Below are 15428 nucleotides of genomic sequence, written 5' to 3' on the forward strand. Positions count from 1 at the left end.
TTTTCCATCATAGCCGTTGGTTTGTATTGCCCCGAGGTCTCACAATGACGAAAAATTGGACCCTTCGATTTTACCATATATAAATAGTCCCCGGGTTTCTTTGAGTAAAAGTGATAAGAAACAACCTTGAATTCCTACCCTCTAGTACTTCTATAATGACGGCAGTCATAAGGTGCCAAAAGATGGCGTACCCATAACCTTTGAAAGCCTTCGTATTGATTATAGCGGTTGGCTGTCCCTTGGTCTCCTTCCACGCGTGTGTGGGGCCTCTATAAATACTTCTCCTCTCGTTCTTTATAACTCACTACACCACCAAGCCCCCGAAAAGGTTCATTCTACCTTCACTTTTGTTCTTTCTTCGAAACATAATTTCCCTTTCTCCTCTGAATTCTTTTAGGAATGGCAAAAACATCAGCCTCTACTTCTCAGGAAAATGTGACCTCCTCCTCTTCGCTTCCATCTAAAGGCAAAGCGGTAGTGGCCCCTCGTGTTGAGGAGTGCGTTCTAGAATCTTTTGCAATGAATTTCGATTTCAAGGTCGAGAGACCTTCTTCAAAGACGGGGAGTCATGATCCTGTGTCTCAGTATATTAGCTCATTAACAAATGTCGAAAGGGTGAGGATTGATTGCAACTGGGAGGATGCAGTACTTGTGGAGATCCCTTCTCGGGAGGAGGATATAACAACATACAATGTTTGTTTTCTCAGGGTGTATACTTACCCATTTACCCTTGGGTCGGTGGGGCCATCTTTAGCTCCGATAGACCCCAGATTCTTGGCTTCTACCAATGGTATCAAGTGACCCTCGGACAAATTCACCCTTTATTTTGGCGCATTGTCTACATGATCAGGTACTATGTGAACATGATCGAGTAGATGCCCTTCACCCTAGATCACCTGATTAGGATGTACAACCCTCATCTCTTCTGTGGGTGTCTGATTAAGCTCCACTACCGATCTTCAAGGGCCCTTTTTGCTTGCATCGAAGAAGTTAGGAATGGAGGGTGGATGAGCCGCTTTGTCCGTGTTAGGACTTTGGACCTGATCTTAATGGAAAAGATGTCATTCCCCGAGAGGTGGAACATAGAGCGTAAGTAGATACATTATCTAGCATTTCCTTGCTTCTTTTTAGGTACATCTTTCCATGCGCTTAATTTCGTCTGCTAATGCAGCCTTAATAATTTACCCTGGTGGGGTCACAGACCTCTCAAGATGGGTCGGATGGCAGGACTCGATTTGCCCATACACTGAGAGTGTGTGGTGTGATCTGTCCCAAGCTAGATGGGAAGCCAAGGACCATGGTGAGTCTTCACCCCTATTGCAGTCGTACCTTTTAATCTGAATTGCTACTGATAGCATCCTCACTCCCTGTGCTTACCTATTGCATTCATTGCAGTCCAACTTTAGGATGAAGAGGCCACTAAGGGAGTATCAGGTGATGTCCCCAAGTTGACCAATGGCCAAAATATCCCTTGAGTTGGGATGCATTCGGTAGGTGGTTCGGAGGAACCCAGTTGTGGAGCCTTGTGAGGACAAGGGGTGGCCTCGATAGACCCTGCTGGTATTGTTTTCGTGAGTGATTCTCTTCAGGGGACGAACTTACCTCCTAAGGGAACGTAAGATGCCCCAAATAAAGAACCTTCCAATATGGGGGTGCCTATCGGAGATAGACATGTGTTTGAAAGGCCTTTAGCCGCTCCTAAGGGAGTTCTCAAATTTGATGCTTTGGTCGTCTTCATCGAGGTGAGTAGGATTTGTGAGCAGGTAGTTTTTGCAATTCCTGCCCGTCGTCCTGATCTTTGTCTTTCTAACTTGTATTTTTCATGGCTTAAATCCACTATGCTTTATAATCAGACTTTCGCTCGGCTTTAGGCTGAGGTGACTCGTCATGAGCATGAGAAGGCTCATCTTGTTGAACAGGTTATCTAGTTTCTGTTTGCCATTGTCTGAACATTTGCCAGATCCCAGTGTATTGACATCTTGGATCTGATTTGTGTAGTTTGAGAAGGAAGGTGCTCTGTTGAGGGAGGAGCTCCAAGCTAGAGACTCCGAAGTCCTCGAACTCAAATGGCACGTGAGAGAGATAACCTACGAGAAGGATACCCTCAAGGAAAAAATGGCCTTAGTCGGGCACCAACTTCATGATACGAGGGCGGATAGTGAAAAATATAGATGTCTCCACTTTGAGTTAGTTGCTGCACTATCCGGGATCAAAACCGAAGCTGAGGCACTTATATTTGTGCACAAAGAGGGTGTAGTTGTAATAAATGCTCAAACCAAGAGTGTGTCTGAGGAGGCCGAATTGAAATTGACTCGAGTCGTGGAGCATGCTCGGTTAGAATCTCGGAGGCTTACTCTCGAGGATATACACGCGGGGGATATCGATGTGTCTGCCGAGCTTGAGAGGGTGAAAACCCTAGAAAACAAAGCTGCTGCCTTGTTTTCTTCTGGAGGTGCATCGGGTAGTAGCTTAGGACATGATGAGAATGAAGGTGGAATCCCCGGAGGGAAAAGTCCGTTGAAGGTCCCGGGGCTATAGCCAGAACCGTTGGGGCACAACCTTTGGCGGAGCCATCAAATATGTAGGCTCAATGATAGATTAGGCTTCTATTTGTCTTCTTTCTTGTAGGAATTTTTAAAGGCTTTGTAAACATACCTCTGTGAGTAGAAAGGCTTTTCGTTTTAATCACTTATTTTCTCCTTTGCCTTGTATGATGTTTTTGTTAATCGATCCGAGATTTTAGACCTTGGGTTAGACCCTCGGGTTTTTGCTATTGCTGAGCGACTTGTAACGGTTGAAAATCAGTCCCCGAGTGTTCTCGAGTTAGACTTAGCTTTTATATACTAGGTTGATGTGACCTTCGATTTTAGCGCCAGTGACAATGGCTCTTATGCGTTTGCTCTTAGGCATATTTGGTTAACTGTTTTGGGTTCGGTCTCCGAATTGGGTTTTGACTCTAGCTCATTTGACCCTCAAGTTTTCAAAATTTTAAGGCTGTCCCTTAGGCTTTTACACGTGGGGTCGGTACGGCCTCTTGTAAGGGCTGGCAATAGTGGCTCTAACGCTTTTTCTCTTAGGCATATTTGGTTAGCGATTTTGTGTTCAGTTTTCGAATCGGGTTTCAACTCGAGCTCAATCAACCCTCAAGTTTTTGAATTTCAAGTTGGCCCTCAGGCTCTTATGCGTTGGGTTAGTGCGACCTTTTGTGTGAGCTGACTACAGTGGCTCTTATGCTTTTGGTTGATGCGACCTTTTATGTGAGCTAGCGACAGTGGCTCTTACGCTTTGGGTCGATGCGACATTTTATATAGGCTTTATTTTTCCCTCGATAAGGATCTTTGAAATAATTTTTACCTGACTCTTCGATGGTTCAGTAAAAACCTCGATTGTGAGTTGTTATATGGCGATGATCGAGCACCTCGGGAGGTTTGGCTAGGTGGCTGAGTATCTCGAAGCCTGTATTTAGGAGCTGACATTGTCGAAGCTCTTTTACCTATGTCGAGGGTAGCTTATTTAACTGGTACTTTTCAAAGTATATTCGAAGTAATTGAAGGCCTGTGATTTTATAGTGACGATCGGGCGTCCCCGAGTTGCGTTAGTTTGGATTGTACAACCTTGTAACTGTAGTCATTTGTGTTTGGCTGGAGACTTTTAGTCCCGAGTGAAGTAGTTTTGACATTTATATTGAGGGTATGCCTTTTTAGGGGTCTTACAAGTTCGATATATAGCCTTAACTTTGAGATGGGGTTTATGCCTTTAGTAAGGACTTACAAGTTTTACATGCCTTTGAGGTCTTACAGTTTTGGATACTTGGTACAAGTATGGTTCATGCCTTGCTTGAGGTCTTACAGATATTGTTCTTGCCTTATATAGGTCTTGCGAGATCGAAGCTTCCCGTATGTAGTCTTATGGCCTTAAGCTTTGATAAGTCGATGGACATGGCGATTGTCGGCAGTCCCTAAGTCATCAATGATTTCTCGGCTCAAGAGACATTACTTGTAAACTCGGTATTGCCTCATTGAGTTCTTACAATTTCAGAGTTTCCGACCCGGAGGTCATGTGGCCTTGCGTTTTCGATGCCAGTCCCCGAGTGTTCGGGATGTTTTTGGCTCTGGAGCTATTTTGTGATATTGTTGTTGCCTTATTGAGGGCTTACGAGTTTGAAGCTCCAACCCGGGGCTCGTATTGTTTCGAGTTGTTGACGTCGGTCCCCGAGTGTTCGGGAAGTTTTTGACAGAGGAGCCATTTTTGCAAAAATACCGAGTTTCTTTATAACGCAAAATGCTTTTGGAAAGTATCCTTTGATTAATTGGTACAAGTATACATGTCTTTTACTGTTATGGGCTCCGTTGTTCTATACAGACATGGTTCGTTTGACCGTTTGGCCCAGTACATTATTTTTCTCTTGAGACCCCATTTGGCGTATCTTAGCTTCTCTGAGTAGCTGACCTTCCGGGGGGATGCCCTCCAGTATTCGAGGTTGATTGCAAATGAAACCTTGAATACTTGTTGGGTGTTCCTTATGTGACATATAGATGTTGCCTCGTTAAAAATGTCGCCGGTAAAACCCTTGTAAGGACAAAATCTGGACAAAGGAAAATTGCGCAACACATGCTTTTAAGAGCCCGAGGTCCTCGAGATCGAGGGTGTTTTAGAATTTTTCATTGGACACCTCAGCAGTAGTATCGTTTCAGCATTGAAATGTTCCAATTGTTTGGAAGCTGCTCGCCTTCCATGGTACCGAGCTTGTAGGACCCTTTACCGATTACTCCGAGGACGCAGTACGGTCCTTCCCAATTTTGGCCTAGCTTTCCTTTGTTGGGGTTTCGGGTATTTAGGGTGACTTTTCTTAGGACCAAGTCCCCGACTTCGAGATGTTGGAGGATTGTTCTCCTGTTATAATACCTTTAGATCCTTTGCTTTTGGATGTCCATTCGGACCAGCGAGGCTTCTCGCTTTTTATCCAATAATTCAAGGGCGGTAGGCCTCTCAGTGGTGTGTCGGAATCTGGCGCTTGGCTCCCCGACCTCCACTGGTATCAAAGCCTCGACACCATATACTAGAGAGAAAGGTGTTACCCCGTGCTCGATTTTGGAGTTGTTCGGTATGCCCATAGTACTTCGGGCAATATTTCTCTCCATTTTACCTTAGCGCTTTCCAACTTCTTCTTTAAGTTTTGAATGATGATTTTGTTTGTGGACTCGGCCTGGCCGTTTGCACATGGGTGGTAGGGCGTTGAATGGATTCTTTTGATTTTGTGATCCTCGAGGAACTGTGTCACGTTGCTTCCGATGGATTGCTTCCCATTATCGCATGTTATCTCGGAAGGAATCCCGAATCGGCACATGATGTAGTTCCAGATGAAGTTAATGACTTCCTTTTCTGTTATATTTTTGAAGGCCTACGCTTCCACCCATTTTGAGAAATTGTCAGTCATAAATAAAATAAATTTAGCTTTACCTGGTGCTGTTGGTAGAGGTCCGACGATGTCCATCACCCGTTTCATGAACAACCATGGCGATAAGACTGAATGTAGTTGTTCATCGGGTTAGTGAATCATAGGGGCAAATCTTTGGCATTTGTCGCACTTTCAGACGAATTTCTTGGTGTCTTTTTCCATGTTGTCCCAGTAGTAGCCTGCCCTGATCACATTTCAGACTAAGGAATCGGTGCCGAAGTGGTTTTCGCAGGTACCCTCATGAATTTCTTGGAGTACATAATCTGTGTCTCCCGGCTCCAGACATACTACTATTGGACCATCGAAGGTTCTTCTGTATAGAGTCCCATTTTCGTTGAGCGAGAACTGGGCTGCTTTGGTTTACAGGGCCCTCGATTCCTTTGGATCTGTGGGTAGTTTCCCGTCTTTTAAATAGTCAATATATTTATTTCTCCAGTCCCATGTTAGGCTGGTGGAATTAATCTCGGCATGACCTTCCTCGACCACTGATTTGGATAACTGAACAACAGCCCCAAGGAGTAGGTCATCCTCTTCAAAAGATGATCCTAGATTTTTGAGGGCATCAGCCTCGCTATTCTTCTACTTTTACTGGTAGGAGGACCATGGTCTATTCTTTGAAGTGACGTAACGTGACTTGGATTTTGTCCAAGTATCTTTGCATCCTGTTTTCTCGGACCTCAAAGCTCCTATTTACCTGATTTACTACCAAGAGCGAATCGCGTTTTGCCTCAACGATTTCAGCTCCCATGCCTTTGGCCAATTATAGAACTGCAATCATAGCCTCATACTCAGCTTTGTTATTAGTCAATCTTGCAAATTTTATAGATTGCCTGATTATGCCACCTGTAGGCAGTTTCAGGAATATACCGAGCCCGGATCCTCTCACGTTCGAGGCACTGTCAGTGAACAGGGTCCACACCCTGAAAGATGTGCCTATTTTTAGTAAAAGTTCCCTTTTTACCTCAGGCACGAGGGAGGGCGAGAAGTAGGCCGCGAAGTACGCCAGAATTTGGGACTTGATAGTTGTTTGAGGATGATACTCAATATCATACCCCCCGAGTTTGATGGCCCATTTGGCCAATTGGCCGATAGTTCGGGCTTATGCAATATGTTTCGGAGAGGGTACGTTGTTAAAACAAAAATACGGTAGCATTGAAAATAGGGTTTCAATTTTTGCGATGCGCTTATTAACGCAAGAGATAATTTTTCTAGGTGCGGATACCTGGTTTCGACATCCCCTAAGGTCCTGCTCACTAATAAACAGGGAATTACATACCTTTCTCTTCTCGAACTAGCACACCGCTTACCGTTATCTCGGATACGGCCAGGTATAGATAAAACATTTCATCTTTTTTTTAACATTACCCTCCCCAGACCCCACTTGTGGGATTACACTGGGTTGTTGTATCTTTTTTTAGCATGTGGAGCAAAGGCAGACTAGTCATATATCGCTTCAATTCCTCTAAGGCGCGTTGACATTCTGGAGTCCATTCGAAGTCGTTTTTCTTTATAGCAAAGAGAAGAAATGATGACTCATGTCTGATGATCTTGATATGAATTTTCCCAGAGCCGCTATCTGCCCTGTCAGCCGTTGCACGACCTTTACATTATTTATCATCGTGATTTCTTCGATGGCCTTGATTTTGCTGGGGTTGATCTTAATCCCCCTGTTCAATACCATGAAGCCTAACAATTTGCCCGAACCCACTCCGAAGGCACACTTCTCGGGGTTAAGCTTCATGTTGTAGCTTCAGAGGATGTCGAATGTTTCTTGCAAATGAGTCAAATGGTCCTATGCTCACAGGGACTTAACTAGAATGTCATCAATATAAACTTCCATGGATTTTCCTATGTGATGCTCGAACATTTTATTGACTAGACGCTAGTACGTAACCCCTGCGTTTTCAGCCCGAAGGGCATTACATTGTAACAATAGGTACCTTACTTCGTGATGAACGAAGTCTTTTCCCTATCTTCGGGGTTTATCCGAATTTGATTATATCCCGAGTATGTGTCGAGAAAGGTTAGGGTCTCGTGTCCAGCCGTGGCATCGATCAAACAATTTATGTTAGGAAATGGGAACGTATCCTTGGGGCACACCTTATTTAAGTCTTTATAATCTACATACATTCTTAACTTATTTCCCTTTTTGGGCATTACCACAACTTTGTCCAGCCATTCGGGGTACTTTACCTCTCTAATGGACCCTATTTTAAGAAGTTTCGTTACCTTGTCCTTGATGAAGTCATGTTTTGCTTCGGACTGGGGTCTTCTTTTTTGCTTCACCAGTTTAAACTTGGGGTCGACACTCAATCGGTGGGTGGTTATTTCCGACAGGATGCCTGTTATATCTTTCGATCTGGGAGATGCCCTGCCAGAACAACTAGCTCCAGTTCTTCAGTTGCCGATTTTGTTACATTCGACTATTCGGGGGCAACGAAAGTTTGAGGAACAAGGAAGTCTTCTTCATCATCTTCGGGGGTTTGTACACTCCCAGACTCATCCGAGGTAGAGTGTATAGGATTCAGCGCCTCCTGGTAAACCGTGAACATTTAATTTACTGCATACTGTTCTCCATATACGGTTGTTATACCATCCTTTGTCGGAAACTTCATCATCTAGTGTAGAGTTGACGGTACTGCCCTTATTCTTTGTATCCACGGCTTGCCAAGTAATGCGTTGTACCTCATGTCACTGCCGATGACGGGGAACTTGGTGTTCTGAACTGAACCAGACATGTCAACCGCGAGGGCGATCTCCTCTCTCTTTACTTTGCCGGCCATGTTGAAGCCATGGAGGACTTAGGAGGTGGGTACGATCTGATCGAGCATTCCAAGCTATTCTACTACCTTTGATCTGATTATGTTGGTTGCGCTGCTTGGATCCACGAGCACACATTTGATATGAATGTTACTTAAAAGAAATGAAATTACCAGTGCGTCGTTGTGTGGTTCTGTCAAGGTCTCAAGTTCCTCCTCGGTGAATTCAAGGGTGTCTTCGGTCATGCAGTCTCGGATTAGTCCTTTTATTGCAGCAGATACTTTTACCCGTTTGGCACGGGTCCTTAGGGAATGTCGGTCCCCCCAATAATCATATGAAAGGCATGCCGAGGAATCTCTCTTTCTGCCTAGGTTGGATTTTTCACAGTTTCTCGTTGAATCTCTCGGCGCGCTCCCTTATTAATGTGAAGACCGACGTTAACATATTGAGCATTGCACGAGATTGTACCCTTGGGAATTGGTTCCGGTGTACTCTCGGGGTTTTGCAGTGGCACACCCATACCTAGAATAACCATACCGCCGTCTCCATGGTTTTTGGGGCTGTTATTTTCAGGTACTTTTACTGGTTTAGGCATCTTGACCTGAAATCAAAGATCTTGGACAAGAAAATGTGGGAAAGGTAACTTGCGTTATATAGTTAAACCTGCAAGAAAATAATTACTATTATATTTATCCCCACAGTGGGCGCCAAACTGTTTACCGTAAAAATGGTAATTACAATTAAATTTGAGTTTGTGGTTCTAACAATACGCGATCTATTTTTATGCTAGTTGTTAGAGTAATGGATGCTGAGTGAGATATTTGGAATCAAGATAAGATCTTGAAACAAGATGTTAATCATACCGAATGACTGTTGATCGGGGGCCTCGAGCTTGCTTATTCAGGGCCTCAAGGTCGAGCCTAATGTCCCACCAAGGGTAGTAGGTGGAAACTAACAGTTATAATACAATCAATGATGGCTCTTTATGATCAATAATATGCAGTAAATTATGAACAATAAATAGAACACTACAAATATAAGCAATAGATGAAGTAACGTGATCAAGGGAATATGTTAGAGAGCTGAGAACATGTTCTTGTGTATTTAGTATTGAGCAATAGACCCCCCTACAAAATGACAAGGATCCCCTTTATATAAGAGGGGAAAATCCCAATATAGTACAAATACATTTATTATAAAGATATAGAGATGGGACGGCTAATTGATGTCATGATTCAGGCCTGAACTTAGCACACTAAACTTTGTCAGCTCTAGTGATGCACCTAGGGATCTCCCCACTTTTCCATCATAGCCATTGCTCTGTACTGCCCCGAGGTCGGGCATTGATTACCCTCGAGGGTGAACCTCAACCATAGTCTCGAACCTATGAAATATGCTTACGAGGCATCACAACAACGGAAAATTGGACCCTCCGGTTTTACCATATACAATATTGTCAAAGATTGTCAATGCAAATAGGACAGACTGGTCAAAGAAATTGGATGATGCTTTGTGGGCTTATATGACTGCTTACAAGACTACAATTGGTATGTCTCTATATCGGTTAGTGTTTGAAAAAGCTTGTCATCTCCTGGTTGAGTTAGAGCATAAGGCCATGCGGGCTTGAGAAAGTTGAATCTTGAATGGGATGTTGCAGCAAATCTCCGGGTGGAGCAACTCAACGAGCTTGATGAGTTCCAGTTTCAAACGTATTCCAGCTCATCCCTGTATAAGGACAAAATGAAGTACCTACATGACAAGTACGCTCATGGAATGGAATTCAAGGAAGGTGACTTGGTTCTACTATTCAACTCCCGGTTACGTCTGTTTTTGGGAAAGCTTAAGTTAAAATGGAGTGGACCTTTTGAGGTGGTGCTTGTGACTCCGTTTGGTGCTCTTGATTTGAAAAACAAAAATGGTGAAATCTTCAGGGTTAATGGGCACAGAGTGAAACACTATCTTGGCAAGTTTGATGATAGCCACGTGGTGGCAATGATCCATCTTAAGTAATTGATGGTAACTTGCGTCGTGCCGCGACGTTAAATCAGGCACTTCTTGGGAGGCAACCTATGTGTTTTACTTCTTTTTGATTTTCTTCTTAGTGTAGGATTTGTTTTTGAACTAACTAGGTGTAAGATGTGTATAGGAATGTTGATGCAGTGCAAGACTAAGATGGAAAACTTTGGCACTCTCTAAAGTTTCCACCTCATCCGCGGTGCTTTTATCGTGGGACACGATGGCCTTATCGCAGATGAGAGATTTGATGGCTGTCAGTGGTGTTAAAAAGTCCAAAATGGGGGTTCTCTGAAGTTTTAACTGCGACCGCGGTGCATTCTTGCGGTCTGTGGTGGTTTCAGTAAAGTAGCCTTTCAGTTCCTCACAAGAGCGGACCGCGATGATTTACCGCGGTCGCGCTAGGTATGTTTTAGTGGGCTCGGTTTGTCTTCTATAAATAGAAGGTCACATGACTTTTTAGACTTTTCGCCCATTTGATTCTCAAGCACTAAAATCATTGTTCACCCATGCCCGAGCCTGTACAAACACAAATATTAGGAGTTATTTTCACCGTACATTCCACAACTGGTAATTTCACTCTTTCTTTAGTCTTTAATTTTGTACTTATTGTCTTTTAATTGATAGTTTTACTTCTTCTTCTTTTTCTTTTAGTTTTGACTTAGGGTTGCGTACTATTAATTAGATTAGGCTTGAAATATTTAGAATTGGTTAATGAATACCTAGGGGGATTGATAATGTTGATGATATTGATAAAATGCAAGAAAACTAGAAACCCTAGGTTTGTTGAGCCCGTTTTAGTCTTCCGTGGCCGCGGTTGTTGTTTCGCGGTCAGCGATGATGAGTATGAGATGGAAATGTTGATGCCCGCGATCAGCGATGAGAATTACCATAGACAACACTCCAATCTCTGCGATCGCGATGGTTTTACTGTGTTTCGTGGTGTTCAAGTTCAGAGAGGCCTAAATAAGGGTCCGCGACCGCAGTTGGTTTTCCGCAGATAGTGGTGCAAATACCGCAGCCGCACTCCTTTTGCCGCGTTCAGCGGTGCTTAAGTTCAGAGGATAGGTAGTCTTATCCCCATTCCTCCGCGGCCGCGATACTTTTTTTGCGGTTCGCGATGTAGCCTTCGCGACCGCGGTCCTTTTTACGCGGTGTGCAATTTTGTTCAAGCACTACAACTGATTCTTCTATTTTTCTTCACTACTTCTTCTTGCACAATACTAATATCTTCTACTGAATGTGTCTGCAGACTATGGTTTAATCGATAGATGGTGGTAATAAAAGTAAAGGGAGGGCAAAACCTTCCCGGGACAAGGGGAATGGAAGAAAACTACCCCTTGTCGTTCAACAATCCATAAGGAGCCTTCGGAAGGAGATGAAAGTTGCGGATAAATCCGCAGAACATTCGGAAGGGAGTGAGTATATCCCTTCCAGGGAGGTGTTAGAGGGAGCTTCGGTCCCAACTCACAGTCCTGATGATTTTCAGAGTGAGTTCAGACAGCGGGACCTGCCTATACCCCCAGCCTCTCCTGATGCTCCTACTTCTTCCGCTTCTTCCGAGTCGTCTGATGGCTTAGCCGAGAGTAGTGAGTCCTCAACTTTTAATTCTTCTTTAGTCTCTTCACATGGACCGGAACCCATAGATGTTGATGCCAAGGGTGCTCCCCAGATCGGAGGTGTGGAAATGACCAAAAACCCAAAGCTGTTGCAACAAAGGTTTGTCAGTGAGCTGGCATATCATAAGTTCAGGGAATGGTGGACTCAGAAATCACTCATTGTGGAGAACTAGTTCATAGAGCGAGACGTTCCGCCGGACAACCCCAATGTGAAGTAGCACTTCACTAACAGAGTGGGATGTGAGTACTTCAATAGAAAGGTGCCGGATGCTAATGAGCACCTAGTCAAAGAGTTCTACGCAAACACCTCCCATATAAAAAGTGCAAAAAGTGACTAAGGTGCGGAACCTAAAAGTGAAGTTTGATGGGAAAACAATTAATGGTTACCTGGGATTCAATGATGAGAATGAGGCATTGTACTTAGAAAAGGTGGAAATGGATGAGGCGACCCGACCATGGTTGGGATGACTGCTGGCTCTGCCAGATACTACTCCAGCGTGGTTGACAGTAGGTGTTCATATCATGAAGAACACCCTAAACTTTGAGGCAAAAGGATGGGAGACCGTTGTGTGTAGTAGGTTGGACCCCAGTACTCATGAAAACACAATGCCGGTTTCCAGGGCAATTTTAGTGGCGGCTATCATAGTGGGATTCTCGATCAATATCGGGAATATCCTGTCTAGGGTGATCACCAGAGTGGTCAATGAGGGCGATAGATCTTACCCCTTCCGAAACTTCCTCACAATATACTTGGAAGATCTGGAGGTGGAGAAAAGAAATTTTGATATGATGGTAAAACCCAAGAAACCCTTTTCATGGTATAGCCTCTAGGGTCCGAGCAACCCCAAATCCAAGGGAATTAAGGGCAAAGCTGTTATTTCTACTGGCCAGTCTAAATAGCCGGTAATAGTAGTCACTACTTCACAGCCTCCCACTACAATGTAGGATCTTCTCTTAGTACCATATGCCTCTATGTTGTCTTTAGTATCATCCTCCTCCTCATACCCATTGACTACTCACCAGTTGAATCAAATACTCTCCAGCATCAACAACTGGATGTAGGCAGCAACTTCTAAGCTATCTGTGCTATCTAGTTCAGTGGCGGCCCAGTCAGTTCTCCAACAGCCTCAATTTCCAGCTTCAGTAGAGGATACTCTCAAGAAGCTTCTGGACAACCAGAAGAAGCTCCTGGAGAACCAAAAGATTATCATGGAGGTGCTTGCAGCTCAAGGAAACACATTTATGGAGATGAGAAAAAAGACAATGAAGCTGAAGAAGACTCGGGGCCTCGAAGGAGTCTGTGAAGTAGTTGAGGGGAGAGGTGGAGAAGATGAAGTCAGTTGGCGGCCTACCACTGATGTTATTACTACAGGACTAACTTCCACCAGTTCAGGCAGAACAGATACTGGAGCAGGAGGTTGAGAGGGATCCCAGGAGGAGGAGAGTGATGCCCGGGTCGATGATGTAGATATAGAGCTGGAGGACCCTGAGGGAGGTACCTCTGGCCAACCACAGGCCTCCGAGCCAGATGATCCCGGGACTCAGCCACAGGACTCCATGCAGATCGAGGACCAATACAAGGTTTTCTTTACTCTCTACCCTTCTCTTTGATCTTGTTTTTGGTTATATAACATTGAGGACAATGTTAGCTTTCATTTGAGGGGGTGGTCCTAATTTGATTGATGGTTTGTAATTATGACAATATTTTTTCTTTCTTTCTTTATGCTTATTTTTCACTTTTTGTATATATATAACTTTATCATTTATTTCACTTTTTGTTATTTTTCAATCTTGGTCTGTATATAAAGTTATTCTCTTATGTATATATTCATTCCCCGCTATGTATATTCGTCTAAAATCCCTTATTGTACATATTCAGTTTACTCTCTATATTTTATTTCATAACTTTTTTTGCAATTTTCCTTAATAGCATAGCTTCTTATTTTATTCCTTAGTTTCCTTTTTGGTTCGTAACTTCTTATTTACAAGTTTTTGTGATCAATAAGCCTTTGGTTTTTTTAATTCTGCGGTTCTTTCCAAAGGTGAAGTTTGTGTGAACCAGGTGGCTCTTCCCGATGATGGATGGCATGACAACCTTCTTAAGGGTTTGAGTTTGTTTTCTTTTTATTTTTGTGTGAATAGTAGCTAGTAAACAATAGTGCCTCAGGCAAAGCTTCACTTGGGCCTAACACATTTACCTTTGACCTTATGGTTAAAAACAAATTGGTGTGTATAGGATGGTGATAGTTGTGACCTTGAGACTCTTGTGTTGGCTAAACATTCATCGAGTGGCTTCTTGAAACCATTTGTGTTGCTCAAATCTTAGCTAAGGTTTTTGTGTGCCCCGACTCTGTTTGTTTAACAATCCTATAGCTTGTGTGGTGAGGTATTGATTCGTAAGTCCAAGTCCTTTGCCAATAGGTCTAGAACTTGCCCTGAATGTTTGTCTAGGAGAAATCCTAAGTGTAGCTCGACTTGAGAAGTGATTATAGGATCTACTTGAACCTTATTAAGAGTTGAAAACATCTATAGCCTACCAATGATGATATCCCTAGTCAACCCCATTGAGCCATAGCCTTTATTCCTTCAATAACCATGATACAAGCCTTTATCCGTTTTAAAATGATCCTCTCTTGGCACCTAATCCTTCCTTAGCACAAGGCAAAAGCATAAGTTTGGGGGGAGAGACGAGGAATGAAAAAGTGATAAAAGGTACAAAATTAATAAAAGGGAAGGTAAAAAGAAAAAGAAAGGAAAGCCAAAAGACAAAAAGAAAATGAACAATGCGAAAGGAAATGAAGGGATTCAATAAAAGCAAAAGATGAAAGGCGAGGAAAGATTATAAAAGAGAAAAAAATTTAAAATGAACAAGAAAGAGTGACATTGTGTCTCTCTATTCCCTAAGGAAGAAGTAAACGACTCAAAGAGTCAAGAAAATGTGTGTCAAAATGAAGCAAATGAAGTGCTTAAGGAAAGATAAAACCCCTGAACCAAAAAGCCTTCATTATATTCCCGCAAAAGCCCTATATGATCTTGAGTTAAATGAGCTTATATTAGTGGTGACTCACATAAGGGGCAAGCTTATGGTACTTAGAGCCGGACTTGTGACCTTCCTTTGAGAGAGAAAAGTGTGTTTTCCACAATCTTCATTCTGAGTGCTACAATCTAAAAGTAAGGTTTGCTTATGGAGAGTTGAGGAGTATGAGTTTGGGTTCAACAATGACCAATGAAATAGAAAGAGTTTCCTTGATGAGTTGAGTCAACCCTTGATGCTTTTGTGTCGCTCTATAACCATGGAGCTAAAAAGGTTATGTGTTGTTAATAACACATTTGAGTAGAGGGTAATTGTTAGTCCCAATTGATTCTTCATGAGGTTACTTTAGGACATATAAAATTTTCCTTTCTTTTATTTTGGGGAGGTGAGAATTACTTTGTTTTCTTGAGGACAAGCAAAATCTTAAGTTTGGGGGAGTTGATAACTAGGGATTCTAGCATATTTTATGCCCCTTTTTGCTTAAGTTTTTGATTAAAAGTGTGTACAAGTCTTCCTGAAAGCTAACTTGCTGTGCTTATTTGCA

The sequence above is a fragment of the Nicotiana sylvestris genome, chromosome 1 (assembly GCF_000393655.2).
Source record: "Nicotiana sylvestris chromosome 1, ASM39365v2, whole genome shotgun sequence".
In the NCBI taxonomy this organism is placed as follows: domain Eukaryota; kingdom Viridiplantae; phylum Streptophyta; class Magnoliopsida; order Solanales; family Solanaceae; genus Nicotiana; species Nicotiana sylvestris.